General features: G+C 35.4%; 1 protein-coding gene across 6 annotated transcripts in view; it reads right to left on the bottom strand.

Annotated features, from left to right (window-relative positions):
* sv (paired box protein shaven) overlaps nt 1-9,249 on the bottom strand; it is a 71,479-nt gene extending 62,230 nt beyond the window's left edge. For all 6 annotated transcript variants that reach the window (XM_065305411.1, XM_065305413.1, XM_065305409.1 and 3 more), the window contains exon 1: nt 8,685-9,249. The gene's annotated coding sequence lies outside the window, so the exon portion shown is untranslated. The remainder of the gene's footprint in view (nt 1-8,684) is intronic.
* Between the last annotated feature and the right edge of the window lie 6,633 nt (nt 9,250-15,882).

The following is a 15,882-nucleotide window of genomic DNA, read 5'->3' as shown; positions in this document are numbered from 1 at the left end:
GAAAATCGCCATTCATTCGGCGCCAACCGCCTTCATTGATTCGTAATAGCTGAAAGTCGCGAAAGCGGCATTGAAGGGGAGTCAAAGCGCCGCGCCGCTTAATGCGTAAAGTGGACGCATTGATTAGATGCAATGTGGTAATGTAGTAATTCACGTGCGGTCGCCTGAATAGATGCTTGCGCGGCGAATGTGAAACCGAGACATGGTGGAAACAGCGAAAGATACGAATGTAATTTACTCTTTCTTTTCATTTTTCGTCCACTCAATTAAAGCCACTGCGTGCATGTGTGTGTATTACCTCAATTTGCATACCAGATTTCCATCTTAGCAATTGTTTGCTCTACTTAAGCGTTTTTAACAAATATTTAATGCTATATTAATAAAAATTTAATTTGTTTTGTTATTACGTTAAAAAAAACCTTCCCAGGTACAACGTGACCTTCCAACAACTTTAAATCTATACCCTATGTATGAATATGAATAAATTATCAACAATAAATAGAATAATGCCTGACTAAAAAGTGTTGATATGATTTAATGCAACATGTTGAAGCAAAGTCGCTTAGTTTTGCACGATATAACTTTTCTATGACTTATAGACGTCCAACACTGTAAGAGAATGACTACTTATACTTGTCATAAGATTAAACATTACACGCTTACTTCTTATACCAGCTAATATCGCATAAAACTGTTGCCTCTCGCTATCGATCGATTGCATATCGAACGCTGACCAAGTTTGACTGCGACGTATTATAGGTTTGATTGATTATCGCTTTGTCTGAGCGATCGGACTCGCAACTGCCGTCATTGCGATATGTCGTGGAGATTCCAACGATATAATAACAAAATCACAGCGTATTTACATGCGCATTATAATATCCGCGTGCGAATACTATTCGCGCGGTGGACAGTGCATATGATATACGCTAACGTCGCGTTTTCCTGAAAAGATTGATCGACGTTTGATTAATTACACCGCTCAAACGCATTGACATGTTAAACACTTTATTCTATTCTAATATGAATGTTTAATAATAATTGTTTGAGTATTTGCATAAAGAAAATGTATGTTTCAATCAGTTTAAAATTTGGAATAGATATTATTTAAATATATGTTGCTTATATTTGTCAGTAGATGGCGCCCCATGTTAAAATTCGATATTTATCTTTTTTCAAGAAAAATTCATTCGCAAAGAATTTTTTTTATTAATAAAAATTCAAATAATATGCAATATGCACAATTAGAGCGTGTTAGATATGTCTACATGAAGAATGGGATGTGTAGTGATAAGGTTTTTTAAATTGCGAATGATATGTGGTCCCGGCGAAAGTAATGCATCATTTCATGTTTGACGCTAATTAATATAAATCCGATATAAGCTTGGCTCAGCGCATACGAGCTGTATTAATTATTTATAGGTCAGTTATAGCTTTGCGGTGCGGCGCGTTTTGCATACAAACACAGATTGGCACTCGGTAGATTTGTCTGATTTATTACCGTGCATTATAATTCTGCGCTCCGCTGCGCGAATTCGTTTTCGTTTGCATCTCCGTTTTGTCTCTGATAAAATACCAGCAGCAATTAGCGTTGAGTGCTAATTTCATACGATTCATAACACTAATTTCCACCTAGCGAAATTAACTAAATTATATTAACATCTTATTCATTGTGAGCAAACATTCGAGGTTTAGTTCTCAAATAAATAATTATTGTGAATTGGTTTACGCTTCCGGTGTATGGCGAGTGTAGTCCGACCCTGTATTATTTGTGCATTTGGCGAAAGAGATTATACTGCAAATAATTTACAACTGCATAGCCAGATAGACCGAAGCACATTATTCGTACGCGACGCGTCGAGATAACTAGAACGTAGTCGTATATGTAGATATCCGTCATTCCTGCATTTATTCATCGTCAATATCTCGCGGTGGCAAACAGACGCTTAGGCATTCGCGTGGAGTATTTGTGCACAATAAATACTTGAATAGACCGCGCGTTTCAAAAATAAATTAAAAATATCACGCCTTTTTTCGAATGCTCTGAAATTTTGTAATTACTCTATCTATTCAAGCATTTAATGTTGACTTTTACTCGCAATTCACACACGCGCTCGAAATTTTTTACGACGCCAACTTTCAACACGTTTTTGTTTTTGCTCCGGCTCGGAATTGAAATCGATTCGAATCGATCGATAAAGCAATTTTTTTTTGTAAATTTGTCACAGATTCAATTTATTGTAGTGCGAGAACAAAAAAAAAACAAAAGGCAATAAGTTTGTACCGATTTGTGTAACACAAATTTGAAATTTCACTTTAGTTTTAACAAAACGTTTCTTACATTCACTAAAAAGGATTTATTTTCGGTTCTTATTGCTAGGCTTGCATAACTTGTAATGTGTGGAGAAAAGGTGTGTGAGTATTAATTGATTGCGCCCAAAAATCTATCCATTTAATTTAAAGAAATACGAACGAAAAGAAAATCGAATTTAATCGTCATGCTTTCTAGCCTCCAAAAATATTAACACCGTCTTTCGTTTGTTAGGCTATTAATAAAATACTGCACAACAAAAAAAAGCACTAGACCACAATATTACAAAACAAAAATATTTTCAAATTCATTGTTGTTGCTTTGATAATGTCATTCGGAAAGTTGTGTAAATACGTTGAGGAATGTCACCGCGGCCATTTTCTTTCAATGTATTGTTTTTGTTTGGTGATGTCCGCCGCCAATTCATATGCTTGGCAACTCCCCCACATCATTTACCTGATGTGTGTGTGTGATTGCTTTTTTAATTTTTACTTTACACTCAGCTACTTATGGCGTTGTTCCTCATTTAAACGTGCGCGCCGCTGCGACCACACTCAACACCGAGGCGCACAAAAAGAGCGCCGGAAGTGTACAAGGTTTTTATCACAATCACAATGTGACGCGCAGCCGTAGGTAAAGGTAAATAAAAACACGAAAACACAACGAACCGCCAATCACGTGGCTGATTCATTCCGAAACACGTCTGCAGTTTAATTCGAACGTTTATTTCATTATTTCACTCCCGGCTTTTGTGTCTGATTTCACAATTTTATTCTAAAATCACTAAAATATTAAAATAACTTGCAACAACCGAAAACATTAGCAAATATTATTAAAAAAGATTTAATTTACGTAAAAAAAATAATTAAATTTGAACCCCATTGAAATTCTTATGAAATTTCGTTTTTTAAATATTTTGCTATAAAATATTATTCCAAACGCAATCATAAGATTTATGTTCATTAGACGATTTATTAACGCAAATTAAAAATACCCATAATAGGTTAATATCAGCAGTGCACCCATGAATTATTCGTGCATTGACGGTATGGAGACTTCAATTACAACCGGCACCTTTTGCGTCCGAAGGCTCGCACGAGCCGCGACGCCTAGAACAAAGGAGCTTCCCGAGTCGTACGGTAGTTTCGCAGAGAGCGGTGCGGCGCTCCGATTAATTGCGCAAATCATAATTAACTCGCCCGACACAATCGATCACGACCCCAATAATAATAGAACGCGCGTAATAACAGCCGCCACGGGTAAACAACAACAATAAACTTAAATTGGCAACCCAACGCCAATGTACAAATGATTTCTGAGAACTGATCAAATTCGAAAATGTCAACAACTAGCAAATTTTGCAAAATCTTAATTATAATTTGTTCTTGGAATTCGGAATGCTAATTATTGGTTTTAATTAAAATTGTTTCGGTTCAAACGCGCCTGCCCGATGTAACACGAACGTGCGAAGTAATGACTGCGTACAAGTAGATTATGTTAATAAATAATCGCAATATGTGTGCAATAATATTGATTATGCAATGAGTACTACCTTCAAGAATATTTCATATAGGTATGTTTACATTTGAAATTATTGTATCGTGGCATTATATATACCTAAATATTAATTAAAATCATTTCATGCAGCACGTCTTTTAAATATTTTTATTTATTGCTGAAAGTGATATTTATTAGGCGGTCGCGCCGCGCAGTCGACAGGTCGGACGGAATAGCAACAGTTGCGTGATTCGGAAAAATTAGTCCTTAATTCACTTGGAAACCCATTTAGATTACGCTGTGTGTATGCTGCCCGGAGAAGAAAGTAATGGCAAAATGTTCGGCGCGGCATCGGTGTTTTTAATTAATTTATATCGGCGGCCCCGACTCCTCTTTGATACGTACCAGATTTCGACACGTAAGACATTAAGTACACTTACTTCACTTACGCGCTATCGGCCGCGCATTATGTGACTCGAATAATTAACTCATCGTTGGGGTGTTCCCGGCTGCCGACCCGAAATCGGCCCTTGAAAAAGGGAGGCGTTAATGTAGGCGATATAAATGACAACATTCGGTAGAGTAGCTTCCTCGGTAGCACTTCTGGTAGCCGTGGTCAGAGTCGATTGTGTCTCGTGTCCATCAACTTGTTTCTCAAGCGATCGACAGGGCCCGTCTGCCGACGTCGGCGCTCGTCACAAACGTCGGCAATGGACGCTTGCATTAATAGACCCATAAAACAGATTTATCGCGTGCTTCTCTACAAATTTATTTGTCCAACTTGTCGCTTACATTACTTAAGTCACCAGAGGAGACGCGTACCGATCGACGGCTAAATAATGTACAATCGACGGCAATATTGATGAAGAAAAACGGAAAAAAAGTATCGACATGTGCGTAGAACATGAAAATTAAATTAACTTAGATTTTATTACTTTTTGTACCCAGGAACGTAAGTGATAAAAATGTTTAAACGTATTATTCATTGTCGTGACTGCAGATAATCTATTACACTTTTTAGTTTTGGTCTTTTAGTAGGATAACAGGAGAAAAACGAATTAAAGATTTGGTAACCTTAGAATAATGCAAAAAGCATGCACTTCCCTTGATTCCATGATAGTATACTACACAATTTTAATTCTCCTGTTATCCACAAATTCTCTGGAACCACAGGTGGCAAAACTAATTCAAAACTTCACTTTAGGCTATATTTTACTTTTTGCTATTTGCTATGCGGTCGATGCATGCTTAGATAACGCAAGGAATAGCAAAATAATTCAACATCATATTATAGCCGTGTTACATTGCCAATTAATACATATTTCAGATTGATAGCGCGAAAAAACGACGACCATTACTGCATACCGCTACCGTTAAAATGCGCAGCAATTGACCGTTCTTGTTCGTCCTCTTCATCGCGATGCGTGCTAGGTGTGGATGCAGAAACGCACACCTGGTATTATAAAGCGCACTGTAACGCATGTATAAAGAGCGAATTATCAGCCATATACAATATTATTGATAATTAAATAATTAGTTGATAAACCTGCACGCATTCACGTGGGGAACGATACCAATTATATTTATCTCTATTATAAATTCCGGTGAAGATATGCAGACGTTCAGTACAAAGTAAATTCTATCGGCATGGTAATAAAAAGACTTCATTACGAAATATTTTGTTTAAAAAACAATTTTTGATATTTTTCTCCACTTAGATATTATTTGCGTTGCAATTGGAATTTATGGAATGTCGAGTATTTAATCTATAAACCAATAATTGTGAAACGTATATTCCAAGACTAAACTGATTCGAGATATTCTCAACGCATGAACAATAAAACATCAGAGAACACTACAGAGGTACGAAAGATCTAATTTTATTTGAATCAGACTATTATCATCGCAGTTTGAAGATGTTGCAACATTTAAGTCGATATAATGAAGTAATTAGAAAATTATAAGAAATAATAAGCAATTATCGTACATTTGTTTGTTGGGTGGTAGCAATATCACAACACACACACACTTATTGGTGTACTTGGACGTGAACGATGGAATCAAATGATGGCTGTAATAATAAATAATGCTTGTCCGGATGTTCATGCTGAGGAAGTGAAATTAAAACGTAGTTCTGCCAAAATATAAACGCGCACACATGCATTGCCACGCAAGTAAGTGGCAATGGCATGAGGAGTGTGGGGCAATAGCAGCGCGTTTAACAAAAGGACGGACGAGCCGAAAGAGATAACGAATTCGATTCCCCACAATGACTGTGGTGATGGAATCGTCGACAATGACTCCGCTGGTAATGGTAACGAGTGCCGAAAAACGAAGGCCGCGTCGGCCTTGGCGCGCGATTAAAATGACTACGTTTATTACCAAATCTGCGGCGCATACACATTTGTTTGATTCGATGAGTGTTGCCTGCGATTGAGGCTTTACTGATGGCCACATTGTATTTTACGACGCTTATTTCGGAAACAGTAAAAGTAAAATACAAAAAAAACAGTACCGAAGTTTTCATGCATTAAACATGAGACTGTTTATCGGTTAATTGGTGACATTATCAAGTTCAGACTATATGCGGTAAACTTGCGTTTGCAGTGACAACGTTTTACTCATAGATCATTTCATTTATTTATTTCTTTTGTTTATTTTTTAGGTTTATTTCACTCTCATCGTTTTCAATATTTGAATTTTTAGCGAATCTAATAAGAAATAGGCATTAAAATTTATATAAAATTATTACTTTTGAAATTTTGCTTCTCTTAATTACGGCTAAAACCATAAACTTTCACATATTAAGGAAATTTTTTCATATTATTTTGTTTACCCCACATTACCCCATATTACCCTTCTATATTCGTATAAATTTATAATTTATCCACACTCGAATTTAAATTCTGCGAGTTCATATTTAAAATGTAAGCACCGCTTGCGCAACCTCGTGTCGGTTTATGTCATTTCGTAGTTCTATAAACACGCGTTGGCAAACATTGCACGGGGTCGTAAAATTGAAATTTTACGCGACGCGATCTCAAACATTCGAAGGTATTATACAAACAATTTTCATGGCGAATTTACAACGAAATAAACCTCAGTAAATCATCGAGGTAAAACTAACAAGCCCTACCCAAGGTGTATTTATAAGCATCATATTGATATCTGTGTTTGAGGTAAATTTATTAAAGTTCTAGTTAAAAATCGAAATATCAAATTACGTTTAACATTTATAAAACATTTAAACGATCGAGTTTGGGAGTTAATTCAACACGCACGACAGTCACGATGCCATCAAGCTCAGCATTTCGATTCAAAAATTGAGTGAATATAAATAAATAAACGCATTGGCAAGCTGCAGAGGATGATTGTAATAGATGCACTGGACGCTGCGGACTCTTCAGAACGTGAGCGCACATCGAATATTAGGTGTTTATGGGATAATAAAAGTAAATGTGCGCGCATAAAGAAGCAGGCCGCTAAATAACGGCGAAGAACATTTCGAAGATTGCTCAAAGCTCACTTTTAATAAACCCGATTGAATTAAATAATAAATTAACAAGTGAAAAGTTTATCGACGCTGCTGAGAGTTTGATTCTTACATCTATTGATGTTCAAGAGAGCTCGATGCGCCATCTGGCGCACTCACGAATGCAATCAAAATTAATAAATACATTCCTATAAACATGTTACACCATGAATAAAAATATCAACACATTTTAAAGGTCCAATCGCACCAATCACACAATCAATTTCATTTAATGGCGTTACAAACATTAATTTACACTTTTCAGTAATGCAACACATTAACATCATTCGGTAAATATTTATTTTCCACAGCCGTGGTAAGCATCTTAGAATTTGTCGTAGCTAAATATTAAATTCACATTCCTTGCATTTCAAACTGTAAATTTTCATCAATTGGCTTGTGCAGAAATCGTATTTAGATCAACTGACGTTGGAAATGAATCAAAAATTGCGCCGATATGGCGATGCGTGCGCAATCGCACATAAAATAGCTTGCGCAACACAACGACACACCGAATTGTAAAAATGCACACATCGCTTCGTTAACCAAAGCGAGACACAATAAAAATTGGTGAGTGATGAAGACACTTGCGCACACTGCGCCAACACTCCATGTAAGTATCTAAGTACGCAAGAATGTAATTTATTAAATCTAGCCAATCGATCTTATTCATTATTTTCTACATTAAAAGAAATAAAAGCCAATGGTATGCGGAGCATAATTAAATATTGTATGCGCAGTTCAATAGACTTGTACTTATCAGTCTAGGTAATATTTATTTTTATCAGTAATTAATTCATCACATTCAAATTACGCAATGCGGGAAAATTGTGTTGCACAACAAAAATCACGTTTAAATTTATTTTTTACACAATTTACGTCGTATGTAGATCAAAATACACACTGACACAATTACGTGTAACGACATATTGGCATTCTGATTCTGATTCTTTGCTTGCAGAGTTTCGCGCGCGTATATCTGTAAGATATATGCGTAAGTTTGTGTTTCTGGGTACACATGTCCGAGTTGTAGGCATAGAAACGAACGTTGTAACGTTAACCTAATGCACCGCTCTGCTGCAACACGCCAACACGTTATAAATTTTCTTTTGCTCTCGTCTATCCGAGCCGATCGCATTCGCGACCACGGAATACGGTAACACGTTGTGGTACATACTCACATACTTGCTTTTTGCTTGTATGCCTTCTCTTGCAATCGATTCGAAATCATTCGAACCGATTTTCCACACACCGCACACATATTATTATTATTTTGAATAAAATTTTCTCGTGTTTTAAATAATTTACTTAAAAATATTAAAATAAATTTAATTTTTAGCTCACCTGAAACTATGCTTTATAAACACAGAAGTAATTAAAGGTTTGCCACTCAAACCTTTATTAACGATGGAAAATGCACTGACACACTTGTTTCTATTATCCAAATTAATTTCCACAGTTTTCAGCACCACTTCCGTTTTTTCATGGGTCAAAATAATGCCATGGTCCGCCACAAAGTCACTTTAATTATTTCACATCAAACTATTTTTAGAAAATATTATTATGCAGTTGTTGGGTGTCAAGCGGCGGTTGGAATAAGCACTGGATGTTCAACGGGAGATCAGGCGAGTAACCTAGGCGCTGGTGAGTTCGATGCGTCGGATCCGAGTTAGTGCGTCGCGACGCCGCGACACCAAAAAAGCGGCAAAGTTTTTCCGGCGCATCAAATTAACAATTGTTGTAGGTTGGTCTGCTGGAGCTGTGTGCGCTGTTGATTCGCCTCTGCGTCGCACACTGAATTTGTTTAATGGTAGCAACCAGCCCAGTCGCGATCGCACGAACGTGAAAAGCGCAACAACTCACGATGGCATTCGGGCAGGATGCGATCCGCTGACCTGTCGGTTCCGACTGTGCCGGACGAGTGAGTGTATTCTCCGCTGTTATGCTTCAAGAACCGCGTACACCTGTTCGCGAGGTGGGGATCACGAAAAAGGCACCCCTCTCCTGACAATACCGACAATACGATTTACCTACGTTTTTGATATTCTAGACAAGAAGACAATAATGTTCTGTGTCATTTCTACAATTGGTGCACGAAATTATTTGTCATTTATTTACAAAACTTAACTTAGGATAATAGAATAAAAATTATTTTATTAATTATTTTATACAATATTTTAGGTACCGCATTTTCTTCAAAGTAAGCAAAAACTTAAACTAAAAAAATAATACAATAAAATAAATATAAATACTGTTTAACATATGCTTCGAGCAACAAGTCTTACTCGACACTTGTTGCTCCTTGGTAGGACAAGAGGGTAAATGAACGGAAGTTGACTTGACGGTTGGAGCGTGACGATTAATATCAAATTTGAAGGGTTAAAATTAATTAATTAGACTGCAATTTTTTTAACGTAAAAATATTTATAAACTTTTTTATTTACTAACTTAGATATTTATTAATTAAATTTATCTTCAAATATCATGAAGAAAATCAAATTATTATGTTGAACACATATTTTATAGTTTAATTGCTGTGTACATCATTAGGTGATAATTAAATGAGTATGTAATGTATCTACGTCAATAGGTCAAGCCGTGAATAATAAAACAAACACATTATTCAAACAAATTAAACAGATGCATCCGCTGCCGAGGCTGAAGAAAAATAACGTGGCTCACAATAAATATTGTGCTATTCCAGAAATTATGCGCATAAACAACCAACGCGTCTTCAGACATTATTTATTCCCCACAATTGTATCTCAAACATCATCATCGCATCGCCACAACATAAAAACACAGTCAGCCGACGCCGTCATCTAATCAAGTGAATACAATTCAAGGCCATGGCTAAATTTTCCCAGGACACTAATGCCAGCATAATAGGCACAAAATGTGTGTGAGGAATTTTCATTTTCATTCGGTTATATCATTATTCTTTTAACAATGAAGCACAATATTCAAGTTGGTTCACAACAATTCATCATTCACACCGCGGTTAGCACTTTTTCTCGCATTTGAGACAAGTAGAAATTATATATTGGATAATAATTTAATTTAATAATATTTATCATTTTGGGAATTTTATTAGATGACAATTAATATGATTTTATGGAGATAGATTTGCATGAACAGGACTGAAGAATAAAATGTATTTACTATAGTAAAAATATTAAAATATTTTAAAGAATATTTGAAAATTGTCGAATTAGTGTCTAATAATAATACTATAACGTTTAAACACTTGTTAGAAAAATTTGCACTTAAATGTAAGTATTTAGGTGCATTATTTCCCTTTAATAATCATTTAATTATACCTGAAGTTGCACCTTTAATTTTTTTATTCAAGAAATTTGTCATTTTTTACTATAAGTTAAAAATAAATAGATCTGTTTTTGTATCTTCATTGGTAATACCTTTAATTGAAAATTACAAACAAAATTTCATTTCATCCAATTTTTTAATTACGAAATAATTTGTAAAATTTGGGATTGACTTGCATTGGTCGTTATAATTACATACCTAGATTCTGTTCATTAAATTTGTCAGTGAACTATAAAGAAAATCATGGTTATTTATGCGTGCACTCGAATTTGCAGGTGTTCATACAATTTTTCAAGCCGTCCGCGATCGACCAGCGTCACATAAATTGTGAAATTTATAAAATATCTAATCCGTAATAGCGCGTTTTCCTCGGCGGCTCTGCCACACACTTGCAAGCCGCTTCCTTGGCATGTAATTTCCCTGGGAACATCACAGTCGAAGCATAGCATCACCTATCTCGGACTAATTAATTCTTTTATTCAAGATTAACGCATTTATTTACACGTAAATTGCAATTGATGTAAAATTTATTATTAAACACTTAGTAACAGTAGGATATTTGAATTATCAATCAAGGAACTTTAAGTGTGAAAGAATGTAAATTGTTTGTAAAAATACCCAATTTGAATTATAAACTTTAATGGCTCTTGTGTTATACACGTAGCTATCACGCAGGATATATTGTCTATTTCATCATAAACAACACCATTTCGCTTCTATTCACTTGCCGTGATTTCGATGTGTATTTGCACAGTCGGGTGCGACCTTTGCACCAACTCCTAGTTGGATGCGCGAGTCCTCGACGCTGTTCAACATTCGCTTAAGACGACTGAGCTCTCGGTGAGGTCGTACTCGTTAATCGCGTAAGATCATAGACATAAAAGATTATCGACTTGTAGATATGGACGTGGCGAGTTTACCAAGAACATCCGTATTTTATCTATACATATCTAATATACCGTCGCTTGCTTCAATTTATACATTAAACTTAAGTCAAATGATAAACTCAAATATGCTTAAAATATATAACAAATGGATATAAATTTAATCTAAATTTTATTAAATAATTTCCAAAGTTGTAAAAGTGATACATTTGGGGAATTTGCATAATTTGTAGAAACATGCAGTATAGAAAATGTACAAGTGCAATATAGTGATGGTAGTAGTGACCATAAGAAAATATGACCGAGGTGGTTCTCTAGTTGGGTGCATTACGCTTATTACCAGCCGTACGTTTAGTTTCATCATTTATTACGTCGATGCTGACAAGTTTTGATTCACTACTTATTACTGGTATAGGTGTACTCTTACACAAATGAGCACCAAGAACTCGTGCAAAAAGTACAGCAAACACTCGGGGGCAATATTTGAAATTAGAGAAAACAAACTTTGTGTGTGGTGATAAAAAGAAGCTTGTACAATTTGATTTATTTATTAACCGTTCATCATTTACTTATGAACTGTTTTTATCTTAATAAAATCATCGTGTTAGGTCAAAATCAACAAAAAAATTAATATTTTTTTAGGTAAATTTTAATGATTTAAATGTGACTTTGTTAATTAATTAATTAATTAATTAATTAATACAAGTTAATATTTACCAAGACTGAATTAAATTGGAGATTTCCGCAAATCAAATTAGATATTTCAGCATGTTTGCTCGCTGGGCAGTGGTGGGTTTGGTCGCACTGGTAGCCGGGCGACAGGTAAGCAGAGGTAAATCACCCGAAATTTACGGCGCACTCTGCAGGAGACTACCATGCAAGCCACAGCGAGTCGCTCGCGGTGCGATATACCTTGGAGGTGTGTAAAAGTGTGCAGCCAATAGCGAGCAGCGCGCACGAAGAATGAGGCGTGTAACGGCGGCTTAGAAAACATCATAATCATAACTCATAACTACACCTGTTTCGTGTTGCCAGCGCCGCGCGCGCTTCTTGCTTCGGCGGGCGAGAGCGCGTTGCGCACCGTTCGCGGCTCGCTAATAAGTCACCGCCACATCGGCGAGCGTACGTTCCTGCCGCGAGTGCAGAGAATTCGTAAACGCAAGGCGTCGCCGCGAGCGTTCGTCGCCGATGCCGAAGGCTCGAATCCGCGGCGCGCAAACAAGTTGTTTCTGCTAATTACCTGCGCACACGGCGACGCTGACGACGAATAAAGTTGCTTAGAACGCCGACTGGTTGGAAAACGCGCTTTGGGAATGAATTGCGGCTGCGCAATTTTGTTATTGCTTTACTGTGTATCGAAAGAGTTTTATGTATTGATACTGCGAAACGTTGCAAAGTGCAAAATGTGAAAAACAGAAAAAAAAGTCAAAAATTAATTAAATTTGATTAAACTTTATACAATATTATATATTAAATTTATATTGAATTATAAAAAAATACCAAATTTTTTTAATCTAATGCGAACAATTAAAAATAAATTTTTAAAACTAAAAAAAATGCAATTTACAGTCTATTAGTCTTAGATTACAAAAAATTGACCTCCATGTAGCTCAAGTTTGTTTCTACATGTGTAGATTGTAGGTGATACCGTTTTTTTCTTCGACTGCCTCATTGCTCATAGGCAATAATAAACTTCGGCAATTTCGTTTAGGTGTAATTGTCGAATGATTGATGCGCCGCCGATGCGCTTCGCATTTTCACCTCAAGCCTCATCCCAGAAGCGAGCGCACGTTCCAAAAATAAACACTAAAAACGAATTTACAAAACCGCGCCGAATGCTTGCGATGCTCAAACAACACAAATTTTACTTTAATTAAATTGTGTTGCAATCGACTAGAAACTTCGCTCGGCTTGTACAATAACTACTGTTACTACATGCACCTGGGTTTTCTTGTAGATAAACGTGTAATTAGAAATTATTCTGAATGGACTGAATCGTTTCGGAGAGTTGAGAGAATGAAAGAATTTAATGATGAAAAGTCGGTGAGGTTTAAATAAAGTACTTATGTGTAAGTGGTCAGTACGTGCGTGTAGCTTTTAATTTGTCTGCGTAATTTCAATAAAATACAAATTACTTGAAATTATGTTGAACTATAAATATCATCAGATTCTGCATGGAGATGGTTCGCGAAATCAGTAATTCAAATAAGTACATTTGAATTATCAACCGACGCACGAGACTAGAAGTCTTTTAATGGAATAGATACAAAAATATTCAATTATTGTACATTAAAGTAAACATTTATTCATTAGTATTTATTGACCTATATAAACATTTAAGTAAATGGCAATTTAGAACTCAGACATAAAATTGTACAAAATATGGAATAAGGAAGTGTGGATCCTCGTTCATTATCATTTTTCTCTTGACATTACATTGGATTTAAATTTATTTACTTTGAATGAGCTGACCGTAGAATTTTAACATGTTAAATATACATTTTAATGTTTAGGGATGTCTGCAATTAGGTTCATGTTAATTCTGAATTTTCATAAACATTCAGTAATCATTTTTATACCAGTTTGAATTTATCCACAATAAATAAACATGAGACTAAAATATTGCAGATGCTAATTGATTTCAAAGCATAAACTGCATTTCCATGTAATTCCTGCAATTTATTAATTTCCTGAATCTTTTTAGCGCCAATAACACGATATTTTAATTTATTTTAAAATAAAATAATTTAAACAATAAATTTTACATGATACGCTATTAAAATATTTAGTAAATCAACCTCTTTGCACAAACGAGATGCGTTTATCTATGATAAAGCGATTGCCACCGATGATAAATTTGATGTAACTAATTGATGTATTGGTTGCAAATAAATCAATTATGAAAGCTTCACCTAAGTGATGCATGCACTTTACTACTAGTTACACCCATAATCATCTGTAGATCTATACATGTATGGCATACCACAACGCATTTCACTAAGGACGAGCAGCATCAAATCAAAATGCAAAACGAGCACTCAAAGGAAGCTGGCTGGTAGCGAGGAATGGTAAATGAAGAAGAATGGCGAACGCGCTTATTGATTGGTATATGTATATGGAGATGCGAACGAAAAACAAAACCAAAACGGCGTACTTAGGGAGAAGAATGAAATTCAGTTGCGGTTGCAGTTAGGAATAGTTGCAATCACGTATGAGTACTGCATAGGTGAAGTGGTGTGTGTGGTGCCACTTGATTATTTATAAATAAATGACGCGGCAATTATTCAACGCTCATTGAACGACGTACAAATAGACTTTGTGTACGGCCAGTGTAATTTATAACTTCTTGCTAATCTCGAGATGTATGCATTTCAAAGTATCCGATGAGGATATTAGGCGAATATTATAATTGGCTGATTGCCTACCAAGTGATTTGAGAATATTTCTTCAATTAACATTATTAATTTTAATTTTTATGAAAAAATATTTAAAAAATTTCTATTGAGTATAGATTGCAGAGGTGTATCTATCTCAATTATACCACTTTGTAATCGCCATTAAAAAATATTTTATTTTATTATGTGAAATTTTATTGCCTTATATATCTCATATTAATTTCTCTTCTTAATTATAGATTTAAATACTAAACAATTAATAAAGGCGTATAAGCATACAAATAAGTTATTTGCCAAGATTATCAATTGTAAATTAATGTACATTTACACGACTCACTGATTTCATCTGTAAAAAGCTTTTAATCTAAAATAAAAGCGACTTTCATGCACGCTTCACTTCTGGTTCGTTTCTAATTAATATCGCCGTTTTTTATGTAATTTTTCAAATATAAAAAAATTCATGCAGATGCTGATGAAATGAAAAAAACAAAATTTAAATATTTAAGTGCTGGCCAAAAGGCACATTTTATTTTATTCTCGGCGAACGTGCATTAGCATATACGCGCGTCTAGGTAGGTACTCATGAGTAGCACGAGTTTACGATTCACAATTTCCTAACACAATTAATTTTTTTTTATATATATACATATATAAATTGAGGAGAAAAAGTTGGGCAAAGCAGCCGCGCCACGCATGCATATGCAAACGGCCGCAATCTTGTTGGGAACGCATCGATTCGTATAAATATCTGGATTTCGTAACCAATTGCGTTCGATTTTAATTGCGTCGCTTTGGGGGAATCTTTTTGTTTCTAATCGCTAAATCTAAATCTTTACACTTACACGCCGCGTAGATTCGTTAACAGTTATTTGCTCCGTAAAAAAGCAATGCGGTCCGTACGGTGTACAACGAACGGTTGTGCTGTGAAGTAAATTT

Source organism: Atheta coriaria, unplaced genomic scaffold (assembly GCF_025399875.1).
Source record: "Atheta coriaria isolate IRGN ID8LTWV9N9 unplaced genomic scaffold, Caltech_Dcor_3.1 hic_scaffold_6_pilon, whole genome shotgun sequence".
NCBI classification, from domain to species: Eukaryota; Metazoa; Arthropoda; class Insecta; order Coleoptera; family Staphylinidae; genus Dalotia; species Dalotia coriaria.
This window is presented reverse-complemented; position numbering and strand designations above follow the sequence as displayed.